The following is an 8,498-nucleotide window of genomic DNA, read 5'->3' as shown; positions in this document are numbered from 1 at the left end:
ACATAAGTGCAATTATAATATTGACAAGAGTCTAAAATGTTTAAAGAAGAAACTCTAAGGCATTAACTTCTGTCAATGCTTGCTTCTTCAGTAAAGCAGAGTTCATGCCTTTATGCAAGGACTGAATAATCCAGTCAACTAATTAACTATACCTTCTGTCACTTTTTTTCAACCCTTTCATTTGGAAGTGCATGAATGTTTCTCTCTATAACCTCGTGAACCTCATATAAGACAGTGAATTGTCATTTGAGCTAATCTAACCATATTTTTTTCTCTATTTAAGGAAATAATAAGGCTACCAAGACACATTTATTGTATATGAAATTATTCAGGTCTTTTGTGTTCAGTGTAGCTCATTTAAACAAAAATCTGATAAAGGAATAAATACGTAATCATGAGTAAAATAATGCATACTGGGTGTAGCTGACATATGTAATTCTAATGTTAACAGACTTAGTACCAGAAGATAGACATTTATGCTTCTGTTGTCTACATTGCATAAATCACCTGATGAAGTATGTTAGGCTTATATGTCAGCGAAGTGCACAGCTGTGTTTAAGGTTAACTCTTAGAGTACATGTCCGTCCTCACGACCTTCTTTTCTTCTAGTAGTGCATGCTGTTTAACTATCCCTGAACTACTGATCTTTCTCAGTCTTTTTCAACAAGAGGTGATCTAGTCTGCTGTTGCCTTCTGCCCACGACCCTGCTGAAGTCCATCCTCCTTGGTACCCCTCACATGGGTCCTCTTCAGCTACTCCAGGCAATGGGGCCAACTGTCAGCTTTGTGATCCCACCATCTACCTCTCTGAATCCTGAAGATTTGTCATCTTTTGTACTACCTCTCTGTGGGTGAATCGTAACCTTTTCCAAATGAGTATATTATAGATGAGGCAAGCCCTAATATCTGGGAGTATTACTTTCTAGAGTCATGTAAGGCATACAGATACATAGACAGATTCTCTCTCGAGCAGATATCTTGTTCTTGGAGCTATTGCCTTTAAAACTCTCCTCGATCTTTCAAATAATATTTCCCCATTTCCTAGATATATTCTATTTGTCAGTTGTAACTCAGCTATGGAATAGCCATTTTTCAAGCAGTCAGCTATGCTGTAGCCTACTCAAGCTGTACAAAATGTTTTTTCACCATTCATGAAAATTTATATTTTGTTTAAATGATAAAAAAATTAACAGCACCCCCAGCTCCTACTGCACTACTTTCCAGTATTAGAAACAAAGCAAAGCTCTTCTCTTACACCATGAGAGTTTTTTCTATTCCTTTCTAGAAGGTTGCATTTTTGGAGGGAGAGGGAAAGGAATGGAAGAGAGGTATCCGTCTCTGAAGAAGTCCTGTTTTTTCTTATATAAAAGTTCTTCAGGAACAAAACTGGTTAATCTTATGATATGACTACTAAAAGCTTTGAAAAATCATACAGTGGGATATCAAAATTGATTGTCATTGTTTCATTTTTGTTCCCATATTTTGAATAACTATATGTTAGAAGAAAAAAGAATCAACTGTTCTTGTAAATACTAATATGTTAGGACTGATCTGTCTGTTACTTGGCACAACATTAAAACCCAGTAGAGTACTAATTATTGCCCACATACCTTGATGTTTCACTGTGAAATACACTCATATTTCAAGATGTGAGACCTGGTTTTACTTTCATAAATCCTTATTTGTGTGTGCAGTCCCATCTTGCTTAAATAATGCTGTAGCACTGAGGGGGAAAAATCATGCATACGTGACTGAGAATTTGGAGGCTTGGACACATTAACAACAAAAAAGCAGGTTAATGTTATGTGTTAATGAAATAGAATGAAAAATAAATGTCGGCTGAAAGCAAGTGCTATCTACACACCAATTCAGCAAAGCGAATGAAGCAGAGAGGACAGCTGTGACTGCAATGACATACAGCAAGGCATTATGGCTTCACACTGCATTCTGTCTCTGAGCAGTCATTTGATAACACTATGATCCACGAACATAACAGTTCCTTTCTGTGCATTAGCATGGCATGATCTATTCAGCTTTAAAAGCAATTCTTTTGTGATTATTTTTGCCCACTTCTCCCCCGATTAGTGAGGATAGAACATCTTATACAGAATCATCAGGGGAATTACCTTTTTTTCCTTTTTCTTTTTTTGTTCAGGATTTTTTTTGCTCCCAATAACTTCCAGGCTTATGTCATTGTGAGACAAACTGCATTTTGCATCACTGTATTCACCTTTGCATCTGGGTTTGTTGTCTTCACCTCCTTGCTGTTAACTAGCCCTGAGGTACACATTATTTCATATCCACATGCATTCTGTCATATCTTGTTCCCTGAATGAATACAAATTGTGTTCAGAAAGTGGGAAATGAAGGGCTGTATCAAATTCTATAGATATACAGGGAGGAGGCACTCTGCATGTTGATTTCCTCTTTCTCACATCCAGGTGGTGGTTGTGGGAAGCAGCTGCCTTGATGTTTCCATCTTTCTTTTGTGGAAACCATATGGGCCTTTGTGCAAGCATGTGTTTACATATCACATCTTGTTTGGAACATCACATTCAGCTCCAAGGAATAGTAATGTACATGTGTACATTTACTCCATTGGATGGCTTATGCTAAAGTTAAACACATATTTAAGTGCTTCCCTGGACTAAGACCCTAGGGAAGAAGAGGAGGGTAGACAAGATGATTTCTAGGATATTTTAAGGTGGGTCTGCATTGTATCTATGTGTGTTGGATCTCTTTGGATTAATAAGGTACAAAGCACTGGTAGTTTATAAATGGAGCTCATTTGTAAAGATGAGTCCAACTGTAAGGGAAGGACAGCAAGTTCTACCTATCATAGCTGGCATAGCAAGGATTTAACAAGACGCCATGAAACAGTTTGAGCAGACTGCAGTTAAGTGGTCTAAAAACTGAACAGGTCTAAAAACTGTTAAGAGGTGGGTCTTCAGTTCCAAAATTTCTATGTCTTCCCACTGTGGGTGCTATGGTGAGAACTCTCTGGAAGAATTTGGAGGACTCTCAGTGTGTAGTACTTCTCTGTATATGCCCTCTACTTGTAAAAGGACAGGAAACCTTCAAATGAAATAAACATATGAATGTAAATCAGCATGGTCACCACAAAGACATTCCTACAACAAATATATTTACCATTTGATTTACTAGTTAGGAAACTTCTCAAATACATATCAGCAATGGTATAGACAGACGTAGAGTCAAGAGTTGAATTCTCTCACTTTGAACTTTAAATGTATATTGATTAAAATTTATTTCAGTATAATAGACCAACCCTCAAGGACTGTGATTCTCAGGACTTGATCTGCATATCACCTGAACCTGTTCATTCTTGCTTATATATTAGAAGATATAGTTCTGTACCTCTTGGCAATTTTTATAAATTACTCTTCATTGCCTACTAGCCAGAAGAAGTCACACAAGATGGAAGATTGTAATCCTAGGTTAGCATTTAGTTTGAGAATGAAGATGGAGGACAACCTCAGTGCAGGACCTATTAGAGGTAATTCATCTAGCCCTAGGGAAACACATATATCAGATTTCTCTGTGGATTTGCCATGAACCTTCAGCAAAGTCAAACAATCCTTCGATTATCTGTAGAGTTCACTGGGAAATGGAATATTAATCTGAGAGAAGAATTCTGTTCCTCACTTTACTCATGCTCTGCTGACAAAGTGTATATATGGCTTTCCTCTGATGAATCAGCCATTCTCTATTATGCCAATTTCTGCTTAACAGGTGGTAGTCTGTTCTCTGCTTTATGCTGAAACCTGTGATTCAAGTAGCTGATGCAAGGCAATGAGGGATACCAAGAACAATTTTTCCTCATTTCTATTTACAAATAACTCAGGTCAGTATTATTGTTAATAATATTCTCATCTGCTTGTCTTTATTCACATTATTATCATGCACCTATGACGGTATTCTTGGGGGGATTAAAGTATAGTTGAGTAAAACTGAATGTTTGTACCATATTATATTAGCAATCCCATTAAAGTCCATAGGAGTATCCACACAAGGAAGGAATGTAGGGCTGAGCCTTTGATTCCTGTAGCATTCTTCTTTAACCAAACCAAAATATTACTCTGTGTTTGGATTATGTTCAATTGCAGCTGAGAGATGCTTGTTAGTCTTTCAGATTCCATTCACATGACTATCTTTTCATAACTGATATATGATAATTTATACTACATGCTCTCAGGACTATGTCATGTGAATATTTAGATAGCCAAATATCTGACACAAAAAGCATACAACTATCACACGCACACATGCTTAAAATCCAAGAAATCACATCTCCCAAGTTGCTCATATCTTTCCCTTTCATTGTTTGTGTTGGTTTCCTTTCAGTAAATAGAACTGCAGATCTTTGGCCTGTGCCACATGTCAAATAAGGATAAGAACCCTCTACATGGAAGTCAGTTTTCAAATAGAAATGGAGTGGATATTTAAACCTCAACACTTTCCTATATAATGCATATCTTTAAGCTGCCGGATTACGCAGTATATGTGCAAGGGGTAACTTGCACATCTAAAAACCCATTTATGGTGATTTACAATTTGTGTGTAGAAAATAGAGTATGTTTGGGGCATGCCCTGTGGCTTGTACAGACTTTCCTGGAGTAATTGAGGGAATGAATATTGAATACCTGATCTAAGGAAAGAAAAATACCAAACTGTCTAAAGTAACTAAAAAAAAAAAAAAAAGAAAGAAAAAGAAAAAAGGATTTTTATACTTCTTTTTCTGTATAAAATTTTTCTAGATTGTGATTATCTTGTGTGTTGTCTTTCTTAACCCCTAGGTGATAACAGAAAAACTTCAGTTCTCATTTTTTATTACTCTGCAATTTCTGGGGAAATTGTAAGTAGCTGGAGTTGAGATTTGAAAGTATCCAACTACTCCACTTCTATCTGAATTAATGTAAAATACCATCTTTAATTCTGTTGCTATCACAGGAAATATTTTTGGCTTGAAGGATATACTTCTGGGAGAATGTTAATTGTCCTACACTATAATATCACTTCTGAAAGAAATAAGTCTTTAAATATTAACATTCAGTAGGACTGTTCTTAATCTTTGTTATCCTAATAAATAAAGAACGTCAGACCTTTTCAAAGATCCAAATTGGAAATACTTCTTTTATCTCACTAAAATGAGTGGAAGCTCCACACATGTACTTATGAAAGTATGGAATTGTGACCCCAAGTGTGCTTAGCAGGGATAATTGGCAAGGATTAATTTACTTCATGTGGCTTTGAGGGAGATGAATAGTCTGCTATGCCTCCAGGAAATAGGGATTTTGGAATTCTTTAGTTGTGCTGCTGTAGAATTGTGTGTGAAGTTTGCATCCTCAAGTAGTTTTAAGGGTGCATGTCCTTAAAGAAGCAATCCAAAACAAAAGCTCAGGTTTTCCTTGTTTGAAGCTCCTGGATAAGAAACTGCTTACACAAGTTCTTATACTTCTCATCTGATCCTATAGTTTTACCTGAATTGAATTTTCCTTGCAGAATTTCTCCTTTCTTCCGCAAGACAAGCCCCTGGCTCAGCATTCCAGCTTCGACCTTGCCCCTTTCCTTTCTTCCCCATTCTATAGCAGTTCAATAATGATGCTGTGCAAGAAATCCTCTTCCTAGCGTGTTGTCAGCAGGAGAGAAGCAAACGCGAACCTTCTAGGAAAGCTGTGATGTGGTGTAATACCCAAATTCACCTGTAGTGAGCAATTTTATCAGTATCTCTGAAAGGCAGAGGGGACTGAGCAGACGTGCTATGAAAGAATAAAATATCTGCTTCAGTGCTCTTCTATGAGCCAAAGGATGTTCTGCAGAAATCCAGCCCAGGATGTGTGCTAACACAGTGGTGCTGCGGCCAGCTGGACCTTGCCTGGGTAATACTCTGCAGGGTGGCAGTGCTCTCTGCTGTAGGCTTCTCTGGGCTAGTCCCCAGCAAAGCAGTTGTCTCCAAACAAGCCCCCAGGATCTGTATTTCCAAATACAGCTTTGGGGGAAGGAATCCCAGAGCTCCACTAGGAAATGGCTCAGCTCAAAGCTTGCAAGCATACCCGATGGTGTGGGAACACCTACCAAGCCGGTGGGTACTGAGGCCCCCAGGTCTCACCTGCTACAGAAGAGCACCAGCCTTCAGCTGTGCAGGTCAGAAATCTGCATTTTCCCCTTCTTCAAAGCTGCATAGGAGTCTGATTGAATTCAGAAAGTGTGTTGCTTATCTGCTGGTGTGTTAAGTCATAGAGTCAGCCTCAGGTTCAGACTTGAGAGACCATGAATTAAATGAGTTTTATAAGGTATATTAAACCTGTGAGGTCGCATAAAAATACAGTGACAGCTACTCAAGAGTGACTATGGGGCTGTAGAAAGTTTTTCCGCATATGAAACATGATAAATCAGTAGATGATGTATAACGATCTTCAGTGGGAAAATATACTTGGGGTAGGATCCACGATGCTGAATGTTACCATCTGAAAGATACTTATTCCATTTTAACTGGGGAGAGGTCTTTCTAGTCAGTGAATAGGCACATTCGAAGGGTACCTACTGCATAACCCTGGCTTTAACTGGACTGGATGAGTCTCTCACTGTATATATGAAATATCTTTTCACTCATTTGAGCACAGAGGGAGACCAAATAGCTAATTTTGAAGAAACATTGCTAAATTTATGCAGAAAACCTTAGGTGACTCAAATGCTACGCTTATTTTCAAAAATGTTTTCATGGAGGATGACACTAAGAAATGTCTCTGACCCTGGATTTGGAAATCAAAGTAACCAAATGCTAGTCAGATGCCAGGCCTTTTGTTATTATCACACTGTCAGCAAACCGGACTATTTATGCTTTGGAAAGCTTAGCACTGCGTGTTGTTCATAGTAGGGGTTACATATGTTTCTTCGCTCTTGTCAGAGCATCCAGTCTTCTCCTTTGAATGCTACTCTCCATCTCTGGATTTCTTATATTTCCATGTTTGTTGACAATGCGCATGATTAAAATGGTATTTTCATATTTCAGTGGAGTTGAGGCCCCTTAAAGCAGAGGGTTGCAAGTGTGAAAAAGAGGTATGTTGTTCCCTAATGGCTTATTACCATCACATTTGCAATTCAAATCAGCTATAAATTGACTGAAATTTTTAAACACATAGCAGGCAGTTTAAACTAATGATTGTCTGGAGGTTCACATCTGACATGAACTAAGCTTCTGCTCAAAACAAATTGCAAATAATTCCTCCCTTAGAGTCAAAATGTCACTTTTTAAACCACGCATTGCTGCCAGATTTTGTCAGATATGTTAAAAAAAAAAAAAAAAACACTATCCACTGGATGTTTTGTACTGGAAAGTAGAGTGACACTGGGGTGTGGTGTCCCCCTCCTTATTTACAGTAATGTATGTTCACGTTTTACTCTCCGCGGTCTGAGGAAAAATCCTTCCCTCTGCCCCCACCCCGGCCCTCTCCAAACCGCCAGGGCGGCGGGCAGGCCCCGGGCCGTGCTAGGCCGCGTTGCCTAGCAACGCCCAGCAGGTAGCGGGGGCGCGGCCGCAGCTGTCCTGGCTCTCGCCAAGGAACCTCCTCACTGCTGGCGGGGTTAATCTTTCCCCGTGGGGGTGGCTTTTTTTTCTTTTTCTTCTTCCCCCTGTCTCCTCAGCCTCTTGTTGTTAGGTTGCCGAGGCCTACTCAAACGTAGTCCTAACAGTACCGGTATTAAGGGTGGCTGCCGCATGTCTGAGGAGCGATAAGCACGGCTAGGATTAGGCTTGCGTGTCCTGGCTAACCGCATTTTACGTGCCAGGCTATATACTGCGGAGGTTGTGCTCCTCGGTGAACAATGGCCAGTGCTGACATGGAGCTTGAAAGCTGCCTTTTCCTCTGGCTGTAGAAATGTGGTAAAGCTGACCTAATTCTTAATGGTTTCTGCAGCAGCACCCCACTTTCCTGCAGAGACTGCTTAAAGGAGTAATTCAGAATCTGGGTTCAATTTCATCAGGATTTCAAAATCCATGGCTTTGATTATACTAAATGGGAAAACCCTTTAAAATATTCAAAGGGGTTGCAAGGATTGTTTAATATGGGATTGAATTTGGATTTTCCTTGAAAGAAATAGCCCCTCTGAGGGGGATCCCTGGAGAAATCATGACAGCTTACAACCACTGACTACTAATTGCAAATAAGAAGGTATTTGCTAATTTCTAAAAGGAATAAGCTCACATAGAAGAAAAGAATAGGCCAGGTTCTTTTGGTATTATCCTTAATGTGTTTCTGCTCTCTAGGTGTTGGCCACGGGGGACCTGATTTGGGAGTCTCTCCTTTTTACCCACAGTGTTGCTGGATCAGGTATCTGTGTTAGATGTTACTTAAAAGTCTGTGTTACTTGATGGGCTTGTGGCTATCTCTGGGCACTAAGAGAGAGATCATTTTTCAAAAAATTGGCACAATGAGCCCTGCTTTGTTCATCAAGCTATTCATTCAGTTGTTATTTAT

The sequence above is a fragment of the Dromaius novaehollandiae genome, chromosome 2, assembly GCF_036370855.1.
Source record: "Dromaius novaehollandiae isolate bDroNov1 chromosome 2, bDroNov1.hap1, whole genome shotgun sequence".
NCBI lineage: Eukaryota > Metazoa > Chordata > Aves > Casuariiformes > Dromaiidae > Dromaius > Dromaius novaehollandiae.
Note: the sequence above shows the minus strand (reverse complement) of the source record.